At 39.4% G+C, this 25,357-nt stretch overlaps 1 protein-coding gene across 3 annotated transcripts in view; it reads left to right on the plus strand.

Annotated features, from left to right (window-relative positions):
• sgcd (sarcoglycan, delta (dystrophin-associated glycoprotein)) overlaps positions 1 to 25,357 on the plus strand; it is a 326,697-nt gene that overhangs the window by 142,521 nt on the left and 158,819 nt on the right. Inside the window, exon 1 of one of the 3 annotated variants that reach the window (XM_042432227.1) lies at positions 18,671 to 18,748. The exons of the other annotated variants lie outside the window; for them this stretch is intronic. The gene's annotated coding sequence lies outside the window, so the exon portion shown is untranslated. Of the gene's footprint in view, positions 1 to 18,670; positions 18,749 to 25,357 lie in introns of those variants that run through there. 3 annotated transcript variants of the gene reach the window in all.

Consider the following 25,357-nt stretch of genomic DNA (forward strand, 5'->3'; position numbering starts at 1 on the left):
GAGAAATTAGCAGCTACTGCTGTGTCATACCAACAACCAGCAGCCGTTTACAGTCTCTGCACTTGTTTATACATTGATTACATTTGTCTGAGGAAGCCTCTGTCACCAGGAAACTCCTGAGTCCATTCACTCCCACTGTGACTCTGACATGTAACACAGCCCACCTGCTCCAGGATACACAGCAGCTGTCGCTCTGCACACAGTTATATTAGGAGCAGAGTCAGAGCTCTAAATATCCCCCCCACCCCCCCGACCTTCCAGCCCCCAACCCCGACTCTCTGGCTCCGTCTCTTCATGCATGTCTGCCTGCATGTGTCTACTGTTACCTATTACCAAATCTACACTCGCTCACCTGGATCGTATGCCTCCTGCTGCAGAAACAAGATGCTGATTAACATACTTCATATGTGTGATTTCCTCTTTTAATAAAATCGCCAAAAACACTGAAATGATTAAACTGCAGTGCATCTGTGCCACAGATCTTTTTAAAATCCGGTTTTTACCTGGATACTTGTGTTGTTGACAATTAGATTGTTGTACTTTTTTAGCCATGGCTCTCAGGACGGCAATGTCAGTCTGTTGGTCCACCACTTTCTAAATATCTGAATAATTATTTGATGGATTGCCATTAAATTTTGTGCAGACATTCATTGTCCCCACAAGATGAATCCTACTGACTTCCCTGACTTTTCCTTTTGTGCCATTATGAGGGTGATATCAACTAGCACCATCATGAGGTCCAAATGTACCAGAAATACTTTTTGGCACGACCAAATGTCTGCTAAATGACTGACATTCCCATCAGCCTCGGCTGTACTCCATGCTTTGTGCTATTTAGCAAATGTTAGCATGCTAACATGCTGTTCCGGGCTTCAACACAAATGTCTCAGATGAAGCCTTCACTTATCAGACACCACCACAAACTCACTCAAAATAAACAATATTTATTGCAAAATACAGAGTGACTTAAAAATCAGACACAGAGAGACGAGGAGGGTCATGGGCCAGCCAGGACTCAGATCTTCCCCCCCTAACAATATGCCAAAACAATATAAAACTAACCTAACAGAAACAAAACAGGAGAAGCGGTGGTCCCCAACCCAAATCAAAAGTGAAATAACTAAAACGTAGCAAAAGGACTTTTTCCTGGCAGGGAGCTAATCTCCCTTTTCCTTCTGTCATCACTCCTTTGTAGGCGCTGAGCCTCAATCTCTCAATCAGATGATCAGGTTCTGGGGAGGAGAGAACAACACATTTTAGCAAAGGGAAAGAAACAACAAAACATAGTGGGAGGAAATGCCAACAGAGAGCGTGCATAACACACCAAGATGCTGACAACGTTAAACAGCATCAGCATTGTTATTGTGAACATGTTAGCATGGTTCACATTTAACTCAAAGCATGCTGTGTCTGGTATAGAGCTGCTAGCATGGCTCTTAGTTAAACTCTTGTTAGTGTTAATTAGCCTTACGCATATTATGGATGCTGTATAAAAAGAAAAGCTTTGAAACCTGCCTCACAGATGTTTTTGGTTTTGCAAAATGTGCAGCTGTGACAACTCCTGGCATTGTTTTAACTTAACTTTGTTGCTCCTTTCTAGTCGGTTTTTAGCATCGGTTCATGTCTGAAGGTTGTCGGTGACTCTGTAACCCTGGCAGTGTTTCCACCCACTGAGCTTCACATGAGCGCATTCCTCCCCAAGTGCTGCAAAAGTCGTGTGTTTCCAAGCCACCACTGAGAGCTTGTCTGCTGTTTGCTGAGAGTGTCTGGAGGTTTTATGCTTTCCAACAGATCTTTGCAGCAGCAGTTTGGCACATCAGAGCCACGCTTGAAAAGATCAGCCGCTTTCTCATCTGATCCATTTAGCATCTCACCAGCAGCTCTGCAATGAGGTTTTCACTGCTCCACTGAACAGGAGGGGCACAGAGACCAGTCATTTACGGTTATTAGTGTTTATAAAGTATTCTTCCAAGTCTTATTATTATAAAACGTTTTGTTTCTGCAGCTTGTTAAATGTTAGACAAGAGCATAAGAAAGGAGAGAGGAAAAGAAAGGGAGGGGGGGCAATATAGGAAAAGAAGAAGAAAACAGCTGGTGACAACAACACAGCCAAAGCAACATGTTGCTTTCATGCAAAATTTAGTGTTTTATTAAGAAAACTTCTGCTGCCTGTTTTTCCACATTAGAATCATGTGAATCTCACCAGCTGTGTCGCCTTGTATTGATGCACCGCACAGACAGAAGGTAGAGTAGAAGCAGGAATATGCCAGGGAGCAAAAATAAAACAAAAAAAAAAAAGGATACTCTTTGGTAGAGGATGTATGAAGCCATTGACAGGTGACCAAATGACACAGACCTTGATTAAAATTACAGATTTCTCTAGGTTTGAAAATTGTTGGAAACATTTGGGATAATGTAAGTACACAATTCAACAAAATATATAACACAGGTCTCGTCATTTTTAGACATTTTAATGCAGAATAGTTACATATTATAGCTTTAAACAGTATAAAATAATGTGTAAATTGGTTGCTGGGAAACATCTGTAATTCCATCCAGTAAGAAGCAACCAATGATGTAAACAGGAAGTGACTGTAGCATCACAAGCTTTGACATAACTTCCAAAAACTATAATAAATTTAACTTCCAATCCTTTGTGAATGTAGGTCTGACTTTACATCTGCATACCTGTAGAAATATGTGTATTTTAGAACAAGTAGTATTTATGCAGTTTACAGTAAGAGGGAAATATCAGATTAAGCTAAGCTAACTGTTGTTATTTGGCCATTTAGTCTAATGTTATTGGCATAACATTTTGTAATTCGAGGTATAATGTGTCTTTTTTTGTGAAATGTAAAGCGCCATGTCAGATATGTTGACCACATCCAATATTACCTCTTTTATTCTTCAATATAATCGGAGCAGATATTAGCAAGCTAACATTAGCTTTGTCAGTTGGTTCATCCAACTAGCTTACACTGTAAGCTGTAGCTGTAAATATTTGGTAACAACTCATCTCTACATAACAATTAGTTTGTGTGGTACAACCGGTTTTAATTTAATGATGCAGATATCTACTTAGTAAACACTAACATGATAACAAGACTAAGTCTGAATTTATGAACAGCGGCTGCAACCGGCTCCAGACCACCATTTTTGTACTTGAAACTCAGTATTGCCTCTTTCTAACTAATATGTATTATAAGTATCAGGCAAAAAAGACCCAAACAAGTCACAAGCAGTGGTAAAACTGTACAGCTGCTATTTGAGGTACAATAATTTGGTTTGTGCAAGTCTTTTGGGGGCCAAGTCCACCGGGAAAACATCTTGGTAATTCTTATGTATGTTTTGTGACCCCAAATGTTGCAGGTGGTAGAATATTGACACCTTTTTTATTCAAAATCAAGGACTACATATACTGGTAATTGAAATGTTACACAGATTTAGAGAGTGGAGTCTGTTGTGGCCAACAGTATCCAATACATTAATTGTAACCAGGGGCGCCTTTTCAATTAGGGTTATGGTTAGTCACCTTTGTTAAGTGCACAGCTTCTGTTTCAGTTTGTTCTGACTGTGAGTCCTGCAGATCACAAGGTGATAGAGTGGATTAGTAATAACTTACTTGGTTTTCAGTTTGTCTCTACAAATATTAAGCCAAAACATACCAGATCTGTCCTCAGAAGTACCTCTTAATATAAAACAGCCCCTGATCAAGGACACTGTCTATCTCCAGAGCAGTTTTTAGGCAATATGGCTGCCAATCCACAGCACTATATTTAACACCTGGCAACATGCCTTGTGGACTGTACTTACACTTCAGCTTTCTGTGACCATAAAACCACCCGAAGTGTGGAAAATTGTGAAGAATGACTCATCAGACCTTTATATTTTTGTGCTACTGAGAACTGCAGAGGACAGAGTGAAACATCTTTGCTGGTTGACATGTGATAAAAACTGTTTCTGAAGTTTATCAAAGCCTGAAAGGCACCCTGTAGAGTTTGTTTGTTTCATAGTTAAAGCTCCAATTAATCAAATGACAATTGTAATGTTACTTGTAGTGGAAAAAACACTTTTACTGTATGTTGCTGGGTCAGTGTTCTCATCAATTTTGTCTCCAGTAGCAGCAGAGAGCTTTAGTTAACAAGCTCTGATATACCCACTGTGTAGCACCTGCACAGCACCAATTTCATTTCACAAAATTCAGGAGATTATGCAGGAGTGCAAACCAGACCTTTTGGACTTATATTCATATTACATATAACATACTTATTTCCATATATTCATCAGGTGCAAACAAAAACAACTCCAATGGGATGATAATGTTGCACTGGGCAATTGTTTGCGAATGTGTAGCCATGACAGTTTTATTCATTTATTTATTTTATTTATAAGGTTATTCTCATGTTTGGTGATGAATGCAGCTTTTCAGACACACATTTCCTACCTCATAAAACTTTTGAAACCTGAAATTTTCACATCAATTTTCTGTCTTCTTCCTCTCCTCTTGAACTGGAACATTTTAAAACACATTACCACCAAACATCGATTGTTAGCGCTCACGTCACCTCCATGCTTGTGGTGTACATGCGCATCAGATCTGCCCCTTGAAAACACATTGTTCTACAGGCACACTAGTGGTCAGAATACTTTTAGCATTCCTCTTATACCACCTTCAGACAGCAGACTTGTGTATGACGCAAGACTAGTGACGTGCGTTCAACCCACATTGGACCCATTCATGTCAAACGGTTGGATAAGACATGAACACAAAAAGTAATGCTTCACAATTAGCTTCAATCAAAGATACAATCAAGAATAGCTGCTTTTGGTTGAGATTGAGTTGAGTATTTACGTCATAATACCAATCAAATCCTTGATGGCAACCCGCGTCAAAGACCTCATTCATGTGAAAATCAACCCACGTCCAACCGTGATCGAGAGGAAGGTCGTGAAGGAGGGTTGACTGACGCATGTCTGAACCGGGTATTATTGAGCTTTGCAACTTTTCTTCTCTGCTGTAGCATTTTGTCACATTTTGTTGTCGATTTATGCAATTTTCCAGATTCTTCCTACACCCCATTAGATATGATTGCAGTTTTTATAAGACTCACACATTTGAGGTGACCGGCTTAAATCAGATTCATAACGGCATTCAATGAAACAACTGTGGTCCTTTCAGGGGATTTATTTTACAGATAAAGTCTTCTTGCATGCAGTGTTTCTGTTATTGTCTCCACCCTCCTGCAGACAGATGGATAGATAGAGCTGTGGGGGGGCCTGAGAGGAAAAATGAGAGGCAGATGAGTCTGAGAGGAGGTGAAAAGAGGGAGAAAAGTGAGGTAGGAGAGGAGATGAGAGGGGGATTTGCTGTGTGAGTGATAATTTGGGGATTAGACTTTGGAGCAGGAATAGAGCTGAGACGAGCCAACCTCTTCCCACATCCGCTTGGCACCGCTCTGCAAAGTCATTTCCATGGAAATGATGACCCCGCCCCTGTTGTTTGTGACCATTTCGCCGCAGGGTAAATAGCGTCTAAACCCTTGAAAGCAGAGTGATTGAGAGAGAACGGCAGGTTTTACTCAATTCCCTTTGTGTTTTTTTTTTTTTACTCACCATTTAATGAATCTGTAATACCAACTGGACACCTGGGGGTCCATCCCTTACAGTCTTCTTAGTATTTATTTAGGTCAATTAAGAGGGAAAGTTCCTATTTACCGCCACGGCCTGCAGAGCCTGCTGTCTTATCACATCATTACAGCTTCCTCAGACCTCGGCCAAACTGAGAGACAAATGTAATTAGACTCCACTGGTCAATGAGTGTTTCTGGTTTAAAATGTACAGCATAAAAATAACTGATAAATAGAGAAATGAATTGAAACAGAAAGTTTGAAACTTAAAGTTTGTTTTTTTTCATTTTTTCCCCCCTTCAAGTAAAACTTTAACACAATCATTTAGATGTCGAGTATGTTCCATGAATTTTACAAAGGCCTCTATCTGCTTTAATTTCCGATAAATTGCTTTTTTCTTACTGTGCTGATTGTGCGAGGTGTGAGTTCTGTGATTGCAACTACAAATTTGGCATCATTAAAATCATACATTTAACAGAACAAAATACCCTTTCTACCCACCAGCCTCTCCAAGTGTCATAACTGAGGGCTACAGTTTGTCGCAACTGTGATTTAAATGTCTGCAATCAACTTTACTTTTTTTTTTCATCCCTCAGACAAAACCTGTTGTTCATGAAACAAAGTAAAACTGGTTGGAAAGATGTGATTGGCTGCTGATGCCCACGCAGATGAATGTGTGTTGTGATGGAAATGGGCTTGTTCTGCCAGTTTCAATCTGCTTATTGATGGCGTCGCTCACAATGTGAACATGCAGCCAGGGTTTAGGTCCAAGTTTGTGCAGCTTGATTTATTAATCAGTCGGTTTTGTTCAGAATTCTACAACTGAGAATGTTTGCTATATAAATGTTTCCTCTATGCTTTATGTAACTGAAATATCAGATTTGCTCTCATTAAATAAACTCCAGTTTTAATTGTAATTTTAAAAATTATGGATTAAAATTTGTCTGGACATCTCGGTGATAAATAAGTTTAAAGTTTAAGCCTTTAGACATCAAGGTTATGTATAGCTGTTGTTTTAAAGGTATTAAATGACTTTGCATTGAATGACCAAGTACTGCCTTTTTTTTAACCTGCACATCTGGACATCTTTTGACCTGCCAAATAAGAAATCCATGTTTATGAAGACATGTTAGCATTTACGTTTGAGTTTATGCAATCAGAATAAATCATCCACTCCCAATACTTCTGCTAACATAAAGGTTGTCTGTAATGTTTTGGCACTTTGTGTTAATCTTTTAAGTAAAGCTTAAGTCTTTATTCAGTTACGATAAACAAACTAAATGCCGAGCTTGCTGCCAAGCAAAAATAATCAATAGATAGGCAGATTCTCAGATATTTAACATTTCCTATGATTGAAAGGCTGCCAAACACTTAAAATTCCCAGGTGGGGTGGTAGTGTTTCTATTTCCTGTTGTATTTGCTGTTTATTTCAAATCAACCCTACAGACAGTTTTGGGTCTGCTCTGTGATCACGGTTCCCTTTTTAATCATTATAGTTCATCTTTACATGGTTATTGAGGTTATTTTACGTTACCACTAGATCAGCTGATTCTCTGAATGTCTCTCTCTCTCTCTTGGAGTTAAAAATAATTAGAGCTGGTTTGCATCCACTTCCTGTGACCTCTCCCTTTCCTGTCTTCCTTCCTCACAGGAAAAACGACAGTATAGGTCTAAAATTCAGGCCGGCAAAAACGACTTATAGTTGCGTTTATGCCATCTAGTGGCCATTATAATTATGACCCGGGGAAGTGATGCTGTTCCGATGACGTCAATATAAGATTAATTCCTTATCAGAAGGAGTTGGGTGGGGGGGATGGCTAGATCGTTGGCAAGATGGCAAAAATGGCAAAAAGTGGCCTTTGCTGCAGGAGAACGATGTTTACCTCCCACTTCCAACCGCAGCTCAGATGTGTTTTTCCCCACAAGAGGGAGTGTATTTCACTGGTGATTTTCACCACGAGTCACTGCAGTTCAGGTGTCTGAACCATGATCTGTCCCTAACCCTAACCAAGTGGTGCCTAAACCTAACCAGACCGTAACCACAGCATTGTCATACCATAAAACATCGTTATATTATAAAACAGGCCTATGGGTCGTTCTTCTGGTCCCCATCCATCCTCTAGAGGGCGCTGAAAACAATCATATATATCAATCTGGGAGTCAACTGGAAATAGACCTATTCTGTTGTTTTAGTATGAGGATATGTTGCTTCCTACCTGTAGACTGTAGAATAAACAGTGTTTTATCTCCCTCTGAAGTAGCTCTATGAGTCTCTGTCATTGTATATCTTTTAATTTAAGTAATAGCCTGCATTGTTTCCTTTAGAGCAATCAGATAGCATAAAATACATACAATCATATTTTCAGAACTGCCATTAGAAGTATTTGGAGACACGTGTTTGACGTGATGTCATGTGGAGATGCAACTTCCTGCACAGCGATGACAAAATCTGAAAACTTTTCTGTGATCTGAAAGGCAACAAGTTGGCATCTGTCATATGGGGCTTTTTCTAAAGTAACTTTTGGAAATCATTAGCTGAAGTTAAAGTAAACAGTTCAGATGTTTTGACTGTAATTTTGCCGTTTACATGACTTTGAGGCTGATAGCTGCCACAGTTTGGCATGATGAGGGATTTCAACTGTGTTAATTGGGAAGGTGTTTGGCATGTTTTAGTACCAATTAGGAGCAGACAAGTGTGGTTTCAGGAGTAGTCTGTCCATATTTACAGGTAATATAAGGATATGAGGGAGTTTTACATTTGCATTTTTCTGTGTATTTCTGTCATATTTCCATGTTGGATGAAGCCTCTGATATGTTAGAACTCACATGTCACTTGTCCTCCCAAGAAAAACAGTGACTTTAACCAAGACCCCATTATTTCCCTACCATATGCAAGTGCTGTGAGTTACCTAAATGTGATCATAAAAAAGGGGAGATGTCATGCTTTTTGTGATTTTCTATACTTCTATACTGTTATGATGTCGGATGTCTATATTAAACATGGTTCAATTTCTAAAACTTGAGATGAATGTATGTAAAATTGCTTCCTGAAAGGCAAAAGTCAGGGCTTCAACCTGCTCTGAACGCTTCATTTGCAAAGTTACCTCCACTTTCTGATGATTGTGATGACATCAGATTGTTTGCACATGCTGACAAACGCCATCCATTCTGTAGTCTTTGTTGCTAAGGTTGTTGCTAAGGTTGTTCCATGGGTTGTTCGCGTTGTCCACTCTCATATTGCGGATCAGATTGGTGCTTGAACATGTACTATTATATTTGAGAAGTTTCCATTTCCAGGAAAGAACCAGGAAAAAGAAGTGAAATCCTGCTACTATAGTTTGTTTATGAAGGAGGAAGCTTCCTGAAGCTGGCCAATCAGAACAGAGTGAGCTCATCAGGAGGCGGGCCTTAAAGAGACAGGAGCTAAAACAGCCTGTTTCAGTCAGAGGCTGAACTGAGGGGCTGCATAAAGGACCAGTATAAGATAAATAAGGAGTTTTTAACTGTAAATCATGCAAAGATATTCCAGTAGAGCCCCAGAATATAAATATAGACCTGGAAATATGCAGAGTATGTCCCCTTTAATAATGCTTTAGATGCCACAAGTGGATACTGTTGAAGAAGAAATCAATGTTTTGCAGAATGTTAATTTTAAATGTTACTTATGTTTATGAAAAACATAATGCAGTTTGCTGTTTCAAATTAGAAGTATATAAATGTGATTTTTAGGAGATATAATAATGTTTTAAAACAAGCTTGAAATAATCTGAACCTGTCCTTTAACTGTCTTTCATTTCCAACTCCAGCTTCAAGGTTCTTTGTTTCGCCACATTCCTCTGGAACACGCAGATATCTCTTTCTCTACTCTGCCTCTATCTGTATATCTCTCTCTTTGTCTCTTTCGTTTTGTCTCTTGGCTCTTTCTCCCATGCTCCCTCGCGCTCTCATCTCCCTTCCATTCCCTTCTCTCTCTTTTTTTTTTCCATTCCTATGAAGTATTTCAGCCTCTCCCCTTTCTCTCTCTCAGTTTATCTCTCTCTGTCTCTTCCACTTTTGTCTCGCATTTCTCTGTTTTTCTCTCTCTCTCTGTACTTATGTGTCTTTCTCTTTTCTTTTTTTTTTTTTAACTCTGTCACGTCCTTTAGAGAGTACAGCATGACCGATTGGCACTTACCATAAAAATTGTTGTTCTAAATAGTCCCAGACTCCCAAACAACACAGCGCGGTGCATACCAATGAATGTTCAGTGTGACATCAGAGGAGATGGACAACTGGAGCTGAGCACCTATAATGATGATGTGGATGAGTGCCGTGAGCAGTAAATATCACGGATGTTTACTGGAAACTATGTTTGAAGCGCAGAGAAGTCAAACCCGCCATCAGTCAGCCTGTGAGTTGAAGGGTGAAGAAATTAATGCAAACAGGTTTAGTCCGAATTGAAATTTCATGTTACATGAAAAGTCCGCCGATACGCTGAGAAGGAAAATGAGACGTTAGAAATGTTGAGCTACCAACGTTGTGTCACATATCAAAGTCTGACCCCCCAAAACTGCTCCTTCTGTGGTTTGTGTGGCTCAGTGAGAAGGCTTTAACACCTCGATGTAAACATTTGTCGTCACTGGGTGTTTGCTGACAGGACTCATGCTGACTGATGCTGATAGTGTCCGTCTTTGTTGGAGTGCTTCATGTAACCTACATATTCTGCACAGCCACGCTCTGTTCTTAAATGTCTGACTTTTGTAGGCCAGTTTCCTGGTTCAACTTTGACCTACAAGTCCATGCCAGCTGTGTGCACAGACAGTTTATTGTGTAATGACTATTTATAGGTGCACTCACTTTCCTCGTCACTTCTAAATCAGTGGTTTAGCTAATCTGGCTACGCTAGTGATGGTCTGACTGATCCTCTTGAAGCAAAGTACAGCATTTAACATACTTGTCATAACTGAATAACGGTTAAAAGTATATTTTATTAAATGTCAAGGAGGCAAAGGGTTTGGACATGAGAAACAGAGACTTCCCCTACACTTGTGTGGGAGATAACACAACAGGAAGTAGAACAGACAACATATTTCCAGTCTCTGGAGGTTCAGATTGACTAAATCCTCTCCCACTCAACCTGGAATTTTTCAAAGCACTTTTTTTCCCACTGCAAAGCTTCAAAGTAAGCAGACAAATCCTCACACTTGCTTACCAATCCTGTGTCAAAAGTGTCATAACCTACGACCTGGTTTCATCTGACAGTTAAAAATAAACTGAAACTTCAGAAGGCGGCCACACAAGGAGGTAAAACTCCCAGTATCTCATTTTCATCTTAAAGTATCTTAAGATCCTGAAGGACCTTTCTTTCTATTCCACTCCTGCTTAGTTGTGATATTTAACCTTTTAAATCCTGGGTAGGTAACTTGTGAATCTGAACATATAATATCACTCTTTCTTTCATTCTTCTCCGTTTTATATTTTATATTTAAGCTTTAATTTCTTTTGCTGCACTCCACAAAGCACCCTACACTCTGTATTACATTCTGAATCCCTCCTCTCCTTGATTCTGCGCAGCGCTGCAGGGTCAGCAGGTTTTATATTTGTGTCCACTTGTGCTAAATACTGAAAGACTCATGTAACTCTGAGGTACTTTGGATAAGAGTGCTCTTCAAAAAAGAGAACTCTTGAAAAATGAATGAAACGTGCTTTCATGCTGCAGTCGTCAGGGAAAGTTTATATGGGTCGATAATATTGCGAGTTCCTCCTCAGACTGTCTTCAGTTTATGAATTGAGGACTGTCAGACTGTGAAAATCTAAGTCTCATTTTGTTACCATGGTGACTGATTGCAGGAAGCTGAAACCATTTTACCACAAGTGGTCTGCCATGCTGCTGCCATGCTGCTGTTACATGTTACACATGTTTTATTTTCATATCATTTAAATGGATTGTAAAGCGTCCTGTGGCTTTTCCTCCGTTTTCCTTGCTGGACATGAAGTTAGACTGTGTCTGAAATCATTCAACTATTTGCTATTCACTACTTAATATGTTTTTAATCCGATGTAGAGATTATAATGTGTCTGTCTTTTTTCCTGTCAAGATTTACAATGGTAGTTAGCCAATTAACAATTGACGGTCACTAAACCAGAGCTAGCAGTTTAGTGAACTATATAGTGAATAGTGGATAAATTCAGACACAGTAATAAAGGATTTATATTCTGTATTTTTTCCAAACCAACATAAATTGATCTATTTACAGATGTTGCGTGTGTATCCAAAGCCTGATGTATCTTATTCCTTTATGCCGTAAACTCCCATTGTTGTCCAAAAACTATTAAAAACATGTCAAACAGCCACACCGCTGTTTGGTCACATCAGTGACGGCTCTGAGACGGCTCCAAAGACGTTTTCGGTCTCCGGAGAGTAGTTCTGTGTAAGGAAGATGCCACTGAGCATGTGCGAGAACACTGGTCTGTTCACAGTGCTTTGCTAGCTTGTTGTGCTACATATCACATCCTCTTGACTTTATACTAGTTCACTAAAACATATTCTTCACAAGCAGCCTCTGTACATTTGATTATCCAGTCTGGGCCAATAATTTTTTATGATCTTAGTGCTCTTTTGGGCTATATGATGAGATCAGAGCAGATGGATAGCAGCGACGTAGCTACAGATTTGCAACCTGCTGCCACCCACCAGCAGCTCGCTGTCTGAAAGTCACTTTAGACTGGAATTGTACTTGTGTGAATATAGACATTAGGTGGGTGTTGACAATGCCTGTTGTGTCCCTATATGTCAAAGACGCCTGTGCACATTTGCTTATGTGCAGGAGAAGCGTTTCCAGCCTTTACTGTCTACTATACATACATTCATTACATGCACAGAGACCCAAAACCAACCACTACTCCTAAAATTCTGTTTTTAAACTAGATTTCCACACAGGGCCACAACATTAGCTAATAAAGCAGAGCTTGCCTTAGTTGATATTTCACTGATGTAGATTCCCCAATAAATTTATCAAACTACTAAACATATAGCATACAGTAAACCTGGGACTTTACGGGTGACCCCTATGGAAGTGACCCATTTGCTCCAGTTGGTAATCAAGCCTTGTGTGAGATAATAGACAGCAGGTCAGTCATGACTGTTTATATTATTTTTAAGGGGGGGAATGATAGTGTAGCTATGCTCTTTTTACACTTTTGTCATAAAAATACTTAAGAATACAATAGCAGAAGAACAGCATTATTAGCAAATATGTCCTTCACTGAGAGATGAGCCTTGATTTAAAGCCAGAGTGCTTGTTTTTGGTTGCTAGAGACCCCCCCGCTGAGTTCAAAAGAAATGTGAAAGCCCACAGCAAACACCACAGACGTGCTTCCAAGGATCTGTTTCCAGGAAAATGCTTTTGGCTGTGACATTAATATTTATTTACTGTGGTTTTGGAAAGAGAAGTTGTGTGCCATCTGGTTAAGCCACAGAAAATCCACAAGCTTCCTCTGAAAAATCCCCCACAGACTCGTCCAATAGGCAGAAAGATCCTGCTAATGGACGAGCAGCTAAGCCAGAAGAAGGTGTCTGATATTTTCTGGATCACTGTCAATCCCTGTAATACCGAGAAAACACTGAGAAATGACGGAGGCAGAGGCACTGAACCAACCATTTCTCAGCTGGAAAGGATTCTTCATCTTTATGCGAACTGGACGGAAATTCTAACAGCAGAGAGCAGAACTTTCGCTCGACCCGCGAACTACGTTAGAATGTAGTTGTAGTCATGTTAAAGTGTTATATCAAGGCTTTTACGTGTCTAAACTCATAAACTAAAAGTGAACTCAGTACCACGAACTTACTAGAAGATTCTGCTTTATTTAGCCAATGATAAAGTCTGATGCTTTGTTACCTGCCGTCAGTGTTAATTTCGCTGACAAATAAGATAACTAAATAAAAACCCATTTAATGATGTCAAAAACTATGACAAAATCTGTCGACATTTAATGAACAAAAACGTTAGGACTACATTCATATATATGGACTGCATTTATACAACACCTTTACCTGCCAGTATTCACCCATTCACACACACACACACATTCATACACTGATGGCAGACGCTTCCATGCAAGGTGCCAACCTGCTCAACGGGAGCGATACAGCACTTCCTGTCCAAAGCGCCCCACAGAAAGACAAACACTCATACACCAAGGCCATCTTGTCCTTCGACATGCAGACTGAGGAGCCTGGGGATCGAACCACCAACCTTCTGATCAGTATACGACCTGCTCTACCTCCTGACCCACAGTTGCACCATTAATGCATCTAAATACGGTATTACGCTCTAACTAAACCTGTTAGATTTCAGTCGAGTAAATCTACTGTAGATTTAGTTGATTAAAAAACTGTTGCTACTGAACAGTCAGCAGTTGCATTTGCCCCCAAAACATATTTGGTAAAACAAATTAGTAGTCTATAATCTTAATTTGTAGGAGACTGAGAATGCTCAAACACATACATTTTAAAATAAGAGCTCAAACTGTGAAAAACTACAACACAAACTGTCACTAAACACATCACAGAAATAATGAGATTATTTAAGACTTAATTATATATGATAAATGCAAATTAAGTGCAAAAAAGTCATGAAAACTAAAATCGTCATTTATCCTTCTAAAATGCAAGCATGTAAATTCAGATCTGTTTTAATTTCCAGACTGACCTCAACAATATCAGTATTGCTGCAGCCATTAGAATCAACTTGCTGGGGCCTAAAACTATGACATACAACATACAAAATCCTTTTTTTTGGGTCACTCTTAACACTTTAACACTCTACATTAAACTCATTACACTTTACTTAAAGCAGCTATAGTAGACACTTTTTATATTTACAATGAATGAGCTGACAGTGTGTAATATGTCGGTCGCGGCTTGTAGTGATGAACCTACAGAGAATTATCAGTGACTCTGCAGCTCCTCTCGGCTTTACGGAGCTTCATAGTGAGTTTCAGCTCGTTGTTTAGCTGTTCGGCTGTTTCGGTTCACTCTCAGTGCTCTCATAGCGTCGTTTTGGGCTGCAGCAGGCAGCTGTTTTCAGAGAAAAAGCTGTAAAAAGCCGCTGTACACTACCTGCTAAACACCAAACAGCAAACAGACACAGTTAGCTGTAGACTAGCTGGTGAACATAGTGGAGCATTTAGCAGCTGAAGAGCCAGATATTTCCCTCAGGAGATGGTGGAGAACAAAAACAGAGCTAAAAGAGAGTGAATATTGGACTTATATTCACCAGGTGGACAGAAACATGACTCTAAATGAATGATAATGTTGCTCCGCAACTGCTGGATATGGAAATAAGCAACTGTTTGCTAACAAGTTCAACATATCAACTTTAAAGTTGATGATATGTCAATGTTTTGTTCCCAAGTCGACAAAAATCTGTAAATGCAGAATTAATATTAAGTTGTTTGTTTAGTTTCTCCATATTGCAGATTTAGCTGCTTCTTCTTACTACTCTGTACATACAGTATCGACTGCGTCTGTCTCTCCTGGAAGAAAAGATCCCTGCTCTGTCGTTCTTCCTGACTTTTCTTCCTTTGTTCCCCGTTAAAGTTTTCTTCTGTGAAGTTTTCTTTGATTTGAATTAAGGATGGTGCTATATTTTGTAGAGATTGTGAAGCCCTCTGAGATTTTCTTTTTTTTTTTTTGTCTTTTGTCAGCAAACTATTAGTTCTCAGATGTTGAAGTGTTCTTACATGGACCACCGAGGACCGTTGCATCGCTTATCATGTCCACCAGCTAGAAAGTGAATGAAACTTCGTTCTGTTTCTCGACAGTTTCTCATGAGGACGGATTAAAAGCGCAGCATTAGTTCAGCAGGCACGTCTTCATCTGTCCACACCGTCTCTCTCTCTCTGACTCACTCTCTGTCTCTCCGGAGATCTTCTCAAGTAAAACAATCAGTATTTCTTTGTTTTGTTTTATCTCAAAGACAAAAGAAAAAAAAAAAAAAACAGAAATTCACCAAAATATTTCTGAGACTAACTCTCCACTGAAACCAGTATTACGTGTTGTACCTTGAAGTAGCATTTAGACCAAATATACCGACATCCAAGTACTGCAGGTTTTTTCCCACTAAGAGCTGCTTAAGAGACTTTGACGGTAAAAGCACCATTGAAACCAGTACTTGTGTACTAAATGACTCGAGAGTAAAGCTATAAAAGGGTTGTAGTTCGATATGGTCTTTTATTCAAAAGTTTAATCACTTTTTGTACCAAGAAAACTGTGTAAATAAGGAAAAATGTGTCACAAAATACAAAATTATTGTGATCTTGGAGGATGTGGTAGTTTAAAAAAAATCTAATTGTTATTCTACTTGAAGCACTGTCTCATCGTTCTTTATTGTATGTAAATACATATAAGCTGTGAAAAGTTCTTCACAGAAGTGCTCTGCAAATAAAGTTATTGTTGTTATTATTCAGCACCATTACTTTCCCCCCGAGGCTGCTTCCACAGCCAAGCGTATGAGTGTTTATGGTTCATGACACAATTATGATTAAGATGTTAGCCTCTCACAGTGAGGGGGACAGAGGGAGGGAGATAAAGACACACAGAGAGAGAGAGAGAGAGAGAAGGAAGGAGGGAGGGAGAGAGGGGAAAAAAGAGAAAGAGAGGGGGAGCAAGGAAAAGAGACAGGCAATTTAGCATCACTGTCTCTCTCTTGGGATAAAGGCGAGCAGCACAGTGCTGACCTGTCACTGTGCTGGGTCTGATCTAAGAGGACTCTACATCTCTCTCTCACACACACAAATCCAAATATTAGGACTTCTTTTTCTTTTTCTCTCTCCCACACACTTCAAAATCTTCATCCCTTTCTTGGACTGTGAAGTTGGCCGTGGTGGTGGGGTTTACAGATATGTAACATTTATTGTCAGTGTGGTCGTATTTTGAGATTGTTTCCATAATACTGATTCATGACGGTTTGTAATTTTGGATAAAAGTGCTATAAAAATACAGTCAATTTACAGTTTTATTTAACAACAACCAGGTAAACAGATCATGATGTACAGTTTCCAAAAAAAACCTGAAAGATTTCATTTACATATCAGAAAAAATACAGTATTAATGATAAACTTGATTTATATAGCACTATGCAAAACAACTATAAAGTGCAGAACTCAGTATAAAAACACAAGAAGATTTAAATTAAATAAAACACCATAAAAAATACAAAAGTGGGTTTTTAAAAGTGATTTAAAAAGAAGAAAGAGAGTTTTTTAGCCCCAACTGCAAAGGCTCTATAACCTTTATGTAAAAGTCTGGACTTTGGTACAACGAGAAGAGAAGCATCTGAGGGTCTCAGGGAGCGGGAGAGGACGTAAGGCAAAAAAAAAAGAGATAAGGTCTCTGTGGACTTTCAAAGTAATCAGTAGAACTTTTTTATCTTTGTACCAGTGAAAATCCTTGCAGGAATTTTGAATGAGCTGTAAGCGGGACAGATAGATATTTAGAGTTTCTATAAATCTTGCAAAAACAAAAAGTCTTTCTTTTCCAGTCTTTTATTCCCAGTTTTATTTGAACTAAAATAAAGAACAAAAGTTTTTGTGCAGAGATACTTCTATATAAAATTAAATTTCAGTGGTACATTTTACAGAAAGTTCACTCCCTCATGTCTGTCCATCCTGGAAGAGGACATAGGAGGTGTTGTATGCTGTAGATTGTAAAGACCCTTATAGCAAATGTGTGATTTGCACATAGATAAAACTAGACTTGACTTGAATTTGCTCCTTCAAAGATATATGGACTTTAAATGTGTAGATTTTCTATCTCTACTCGCTTGCGTACTTGGACATTCAGGGGAGACAGAATGATTTCAGGTCCGTGTGCCTTCAGAATATGAGTGAATATGCTCTGATTGGGGCTAAAACCTGGAGAATTGAGAACTATGAAAGCAGGGAGTTTGGCCCAATCCTAACCCCCTAAGCCCTAAACCCTGAACCCTCGCGGACTTAATTGACGTCACCTGATAAATGCTTGAGTGTGAGAGGCTGCAAGGGCTCAAAATGGTATATAATGGGGTTTTTTTTCTTTTTTTTAACACCTCCAGGCTTCCCCTGGTAACCCCGTATTTAACATCACAACGTTATGAACTGTTTGTAATTCCCTCAGGGAAAGTCTGCAGTAACGCACACTTACAGAAAGTGTGCATAAAGAGCTCAAAAAGTCAGCGAGAGAGCCCTCGTGCACTTGACAATTTGACAGTAGGACAGCCCTAAACCCTTGTGGACTTAACGGGAATGCGCCTCCAAGTCTGGGAGTCTGTGAGTGCGGACATGGGGATCGGCCCAATGTGTCTAAATTCTGCCAGCATCTCCCCCCCCTCAGTCACCACCTCCCTCCCTCCCAACCCCCTACTGCTCCACCCTCCTTTTCCCCTAAACTCTCTTCTTCTTTACCATCCCTGTCTGTTTGCAAGAGCTTTGGAGGGTTTTCTTCTCTGCCTGGTTGAAGTCCAACATATCTTAATCACCGCGGGGTGCCGATCCAGGCTCTGAGCTTGGCGGTGTATCTTCCACTTCTCTCAGACTCTACTTTCTCTCTGCTGATACTTCTGTGTCTCCCCCGCTGAAAGTGATATCTTATGGTCTCTCTTTTTTTTTTTTTCTTCTTCTTTGCCGTGATGACGTCCTCTCTAGTTCTGTACACTTTGAATCCAGCCTATGATTAAACATTTAGTAGATAAAAAAAAAAGACATGCTAACAGAGAGCCTGACAGCTTTGGTGACATTAAAGATTAAGTTAATTATACTTGTGAAGTATCGCCTCAAGGTTCACAGGTTTAGCAGAAAAAAAAAAAATAGTAAATCTGTGATGAGGATCTGTTCTGTGAGGCTTGAATGGAAGACTCTTTCAGCTAAAATCTGCAGACACATCGTTGTTAAGTGTGACTTTTAAGACCTGGCAAACATGCAGAAATGTGTACAGCATTAGAGCATCCAAATCACACACACACACAAAAAACCCTTCAACCTCTTGTGGTATCTGGTCATGCAGATAGTTTGGTTTTATTTTCCCAGAACTGGAGACGCTGCTGATTAGACATCTGCCTCCACCATGGTATAATAAAGAAGAATGAATGTGAATCGTTAAGCAGGTATAATGTTTACCATGTTCATTATCTTAGTTTAGCATGTTGGCATGTATCTCCAAAGTAAGTAGGATACATTGCCTTGGAACCATGCATGTCTGCTCCATTTTTTTGTGCCAGTTCATCCAGTAGATGTTGAGATATTTCACAGGATAAGTGAGTAGATCAGTCAGGAGATCACCAAAGTCACATTCATCCTCTGGTGACCATGACTGTACAAAAAAAACAGTGGTTGAGATATTTCTGATATGGCTAAAAATACATCAACCACAGTGTGTATTTACAGAATCAGTGCTCTGTTAGTAAGGATCGTCTTCAGACCTCACTGCGAGGAGTAAACTGTGTTTTCTTTTTACGTCTGGTAGAATATAGCTCCAAATGAAAACTGTTCACAGCGAGGTATGCGTGTGCAGATTATCCAGAGTAACTGTGACATTGTTTCAAGAAAGACAAACTGTCACTTTGTTTTCAAATGTCATTGTTTAACGCTGAAAGAAAACCTACTCACTTCTATTGCATTGATATCAAGAGGAAAGGTTTAGCGGTAGACTACACCACAACAGCCTGACACACTGTTGATTTCGACAGTAATTGTGATTCTCAAGTCATAATAAATTCCAGTTGGGTATGAACCAGCAGCCATCATAACCGCTTAAAGACTGAAAAAGGAAATGACTCATTTTCTTTTCCTACCTAAAGAGCAGCAATACATGCCATTTTTCCTGAACTTCACAGTTCTCCATGTGCCTCAAAAAACACAGCTCTTTCTTCTCTGATGATTACAAGTGATCAGATCAGGTATTAGACATAAGACCTGTGGGAATACAATGGTCACACATCTGATTCGATTCAACTGAATACAACTTGGACTCAGCCTGACCTGAGTCCCTGCCTGGTCAGGTTCTCAACACCTGAGTGGACCCACGATGACCTCAAGTACCGTGTTATCATAACCGATAAAAAAAAATGAAGGCCATATCTACAAAAGTAAGTTGAAAGTAAGTAAGTCCCTGATGAAACTGGTACTAAAACTGACTTTGACTTCTATCGTGACCTGCAAATTGTGTTACAAAACAGCTTTTAACACTCTTTTTTTTATATATGAAAAAAAGAGTGTTTTATAACAGATCATACTAGATGTAGCTCTTCTCTTCTCATTGTAAATCTACACTTCAGTATCATATCTGTCACACGGGGCGCACAAGCAGTCCAGCACATAGCTTTGCCAAATTATCCTAATCAGGCGCTCGACAGTGCCAAAGCTACTTACAAAAACAGGGAGGACAAACACAACCATTTCTGCGTTTGCACTGGATTAAAAAGAAACATAAAAAGCCCAAGTTAGTCAGCTGTTTAAGTATTCATTATGCCTTCCAGTCAAGCTTGGCCCCGGGCCCCCCAAAAGCTTCACGCCTGTACGGCAGAATTAGCCAGTAAAATCAGTTGTTTTTCTTTTTCTTTTTTTTGTTTAGTCACTGAAAAGCAGATCCTGAGCAGGTTAAACCTTCTCATTAAACTGTTTACTGTGATTTCTGTGACCTTTTCGGCTATCTGTAAGTATTAACCGCACTCGTCTCATCTGTAATGGGCCAGTAAACAGTGGCGGCGTGTGAAAACAGAGCGCTGCGGACTCGGTGTTAATGAGGGGCAACAAAGTGGGACAAAAGGCAGAGCTGCTGGTGCACTTCAAACTAAAGGGTCAAAAATCACTTTGTTCACAAAGTACAATAAATATACAAGAGTTTATCTCAGACGCCGGCGCAGGAACAATAAAGGATCATTCTTTTTGTTATGTGCAGTTTTGGCCATTATTCTTACTGGTTATTATGACATTGTACTCATGAAAATTAATTGCAAAGATCTGAGACCGAGGCAGATAAAACAGACACTGATCACACCTGAAATGTCAGTAATAATCCCTCATTGTGTCTGCACAACCGCACCAATTACTGCAAAGACAGTTGAGGTAACAATTTTACTGTTCACCTTAATTTTCTCTTCAATATAAATTTGTCTCACTTGAGGGATTGTTTACAACATGTCTGATCATCTGGCTTCTTTTTAGTTGTTTTCACCATGTTTCCAGACCTCAGCAATTAATTCAGTGCATACAATGTTGTTTTTTTTATATACGACGGACAAACAGAACCACAAAAATAAGATTCAAGATCTGGCAAATGTGGAGCAGATATAACAGAACCTTACATGTAACACAGATGCTAAATAAAAAAAAGGATAAATTTGCTGTACTGTAAAATTCAGATCAAATAGTCTCTTTCAGCTCTCATCTGCCTTTTCCTATTGAGTATAAACGCATTAAAACATCATTTGAATATATTTTGCTTTTTTTTTCACATGCATATTTAATATTCTCTGTGCTTTATTCTCTATACGTCTTCAGAAGGGGCTGATCTTAAGATAAACAGCGTGTGGTTGGATTGGTGATTAGTCTGTTTTCATCAGTTTCATCTGGTGTGAACTGCATCAGTGCTACTCTCTGTTGTTGTTGTTGTTGTTGTTGTTGTAGTTGAGGGTTATAAAAAGGAAAACAAAAATAAAACTTGAAGTGAGGTTCTGGTGCTTCAACCGTACAATAAAAAATGATTGCTCCAGGGTCTCTCCCAGCTGAAGGAACAGGACAGTTAATAGCAACACAGGAGCACTTTAAGACAGCAGCTTCAGTCTTGGTTAACAGGTGGAGGAGTCGGGAGCATAAAACCTTACAGAAAACAAAAAAAAAGAAAAAGAAATCAGTCCAACAATTCAAATAAACATTAAAATCATCTAAAGAAATGCTTTTTAGTGAGCCAATCACATTTCTCCACTAGTCTGTTCACCCACAGATTGCGACGGCCAATAAACTGCTTCTGGCTCTCGGCCATTTTGTGTATTCATACATTTGGAGGAGCGCGAGACCCAGCAATGGCGGATCCATTGGCAGCAGCCGTCGGGTCCTGGTACCGATCCACATGTTGTCTATAAAAGTCCTAATGAGGAGCTGCCTGGCTATTTGGCAGCAGGAATAACCAATAACATTTTGTAAAACCTCATTTCTCTCTCTAATCAGAGACAGACTTTGTTTTTGGACCGCTGGGTTTTCTTCAGGCTCTCTGAATGAATAGTTGGCCGAATGGGAGGCGCCGTTGGACAGCAGCAGTGGAGGAAAAAAGACTCAAAGGCCAATGATTTGATTTTCCTCCAATTTGCCACTTATTTTCTTCCTCCCTGGCTCTTCAACTCTGCTTTCTTAACACACACCTCCACTCTTATGAGAGTGGCCATTATTTAGCTTGTAACCAAGCACCATTTTCTTCTCTCACTCAGCCTGTAGCCTAAGAGCTTATTGGAAAGCTATCAGTAGTCTTTCTGCATGGATCAAGAGGCTGTAGCAAGTACAAAAGAGAGAGGAGTTATATTTCATTACTGCTGTACATTCATATGATTTGTGACACACTTTGTGAGGGGAGTAAAGCCACAATGTAATATGTGTGCTGTAATAACAAACTATTATCAAGTTGTTATTGTGTTTAGATTTTTTTTATGAGTCCTGTGTCTGTTTGTCAAGCTACTGTAGACGACTCATTCTCATGTCATTTAAACCAAATATTAGTTTTACAGTCCATAAAAACATATTTACACCCAACTTTAAAGAAAAGATACAGAGACTAAGAATTTATTTTATATGCTTTAAAGATCTCCTCCAGACATGCTACTCTGCTCGGAATAATAAGTGGAATTATAATTTTAGTGCAAGTCTACTGTATATTGCTGTCTAATGGTACAGCAAACATTGCCACTAGTGTGATTTAAAAATTCAAACACGCTAATGTTGCACCACAAGGTCCTGCTCAGTCCTTATCTGTCATTGTAAAAATTCAAATTCAACGATTTGCAAGTTTCTGCAGGTTAATGCAGAGGAGGTGTTAGGAGCAAGTGTTATGGGCTTATTTATACAAATCTCAACAGCACGTCGTGTCTGTCTGAAACAAGCAGATTGATTGATCCAACTTCCTGGGGAGGAAGGTTCATAAGATAAAAGAGAAAAATATGAATGACACGTCTCTTGAATGACACCCGTGCACAAAGGGGACGTATCATGCACATTTCCAGGTCTATATTTATATTCTGGGGTTTTACTGGAATATCTTTGCATGATTTACAGTTAAAAAAAACTCCTTATTTATCTTATACTGGCTCTTTATGCAGCCCTTCAGTTCAGCCTCTGTCTGAAACAAGCGGTAATCTCTGGGGCTGAAAAATGAAGTTAATGTGGAAGTGCCAAAAACTGCAGTTCCTTGAATGGCCACTTGAGGCCCCCAAAGCGAGTCATTCCCCACAGACCCCCATGTTAAAATGTCCAACTTTACAGCAGAAAAAAACATGTTTACAGCCTGGTACAAAAAACGGTTTAGGTCTCTGTAGCTAATATCTCCTTTCATGACAACTGTACGGGGGGTGAATTTTTTTATAACTCATCCGTTTAAATTTTATTAAGCCGTAAAGTTATGCATAATGAAGGACATGGCTGCTTTGAGTGACAGGTCCGCCAGCCGCAAGGTGGCTTGTTTCAGCCATTCGGCCCGCCTCTTTGCCCATTTTTGATTGGCTGGGAGTTAGGCAGTGTCACGTACTGCCAAGATGGCAACGGCCGGAGAGGCTCGCTTTGAGCTTCAAAACCGCTCCTCAGAAACCAACGGGTGACGTCATGGTAACCACGTCCATATTTTTATACAGTCTATGGTTTTAGCTCCTGTCTCTTTAAGGCCCGCCTCCCGATGAGCCCACTCTGTTCTGATTGGTCAGCTTCCAGCACTTCTGGAGGATATGTAAACAAACATTAGTAGTAGGATTTCACTTCTTTTACTCGTTCTTTACTTGACATGAAAACTTATCAGATACATCCGTACATGTTTGAGCTGGAGTCTGATCTGAAATATGAGCGTTGACAACATGAACAACCCATGAAACAACCTTAGCAACAACGTGGACATGCACAAACACTCTGATGTCAATTCGATGGAGTATTCAGAGCAGCCTTAAGCCCTGGTTTTTGATTTGCAGGGAGTTTTGGAACTTTGACCATGTTTAACATAAGTTGTGTTTCCATTAGATTCACAAGAGGATTTTAAGCAAACTTTTGAAATGTTGCAAAAAGGAAAATGCAAATTAGGTGCGTTACCATCAACTGGTTTGAAGCGAATAAACTAGACTACGCAACGCATAGTTTCATCAGTAGATGGCGGTATAGGCGTGAATAATCCGCCAGTAAACAGAGTAGAAGAAGGAGAGGTTGCCAACTGGAAACAAAACAAATAGTTATAGTGCCTTGACGAGAGAAAAATGGAGGGAGGTCGGCAGGAATTTGTTTTAATCGGGCAAGTTGTAATTGTTCTTCCATGTCAGCTGGTATTGGCCATGCTTCATGCTATCCAGACAGCTGATCAGTCATGTGATTTAAACATTCCCTACATCATTATTTATGTGACAAATTCATTTCAATTACCTCCTTTTTCGACATTTCCATTGCACTGTTCTTTATTGTAATGAATTCCATGGCTTTTTAAACTTTTTATCTTTTGAAATTAGTGCAATAGGATTATTGTCTGACATGCTCGACCACTGCGGGCCATCCCGTTATAATATGTAGTTCCTTCACTCCGTTTTCAAACCCGCACCTTAAGACCGTTCTTGCCGCCTTGTTTAGTGTGATTTTCAGTCTCCTCATTATCTCTCTGAGGAGGTTATTAGTTTCCATATATTTCCAAATGTGATCACGTACTACTCTTTCCAAAATTTTGCTTAAGGAGGAGAGGAAGTTAATTGGATGACTGTTGGGTGCAGTAAAAGCTATTTTAGCATCCTTAGGAATGGGGCAAATTTTTGCACGTTCCATTCTGTGGGAAACTTTCCTTGTTGCAAAGAAAGATCAAATAGATACTTTACAGGTGTAGCAATATGTGAGGATGCTGATTTCAACAATTTGTTGACAATAAGATCATACCCTGGGGATTTCAATTCAAGTCAAGTCAAGACCTTACTCTTTAATTTGGAGAGACCCAACAATTTCCCCATGAGCAGCACTTGGCGACAGCGGCAAAGAAAAACTCCCCTTTAACGGGAGGAAACCTCAAGCAGAACTGGACTCTAGGTGGGCGGCCGTCTGCCTTGACTGGTTGGGTTGAGAGAGAGACACAGAGAAGCATAATAACAACAATAATAAGAATAACAACCGTAATCATAATAATAGAGATATGACCAGTAATAATAATAGCAATATTATCAGGAAGTGAAATCAAAATTTACTCCTCCTCAGTGTTTCTCCTTCATAAACTTTTTGTCTGTTTCACCTACCAGTAATTCATTTGAGACATTATTATTCATATTGGAACTGAGATCATTTCAGCCAAAGTAATTGGCAATATCTACTGGTTTTGTTCTAATCTTCCCATCAACCTCCACACTTGCACTATTGGACCTACCAAGCAAACCATTCGCCATATGCCATAACTGTTTTGAATAGTTTCTACATCTCTCAAAAGCTGTTTTATAATATAGGGTCTTTTTCTGGCAATTAAATTTTACAACAAAGTTTCTGCATTTTCTATAAAGCATAAT

The sequence above is a fragment of the Thunnus maccoyii genome, chromosome 13, assembly GCF_910596095.1.
Source record: "Thunnus maccoyii chromosome 13, fThuMac1.1, whole genome shotgun sequence".
NCBI lineage: Eukaryota > Metazoa > Chordata > Actinopteri > Scombriformes > Scombridae > Thunnus > Thunnus maccoyii.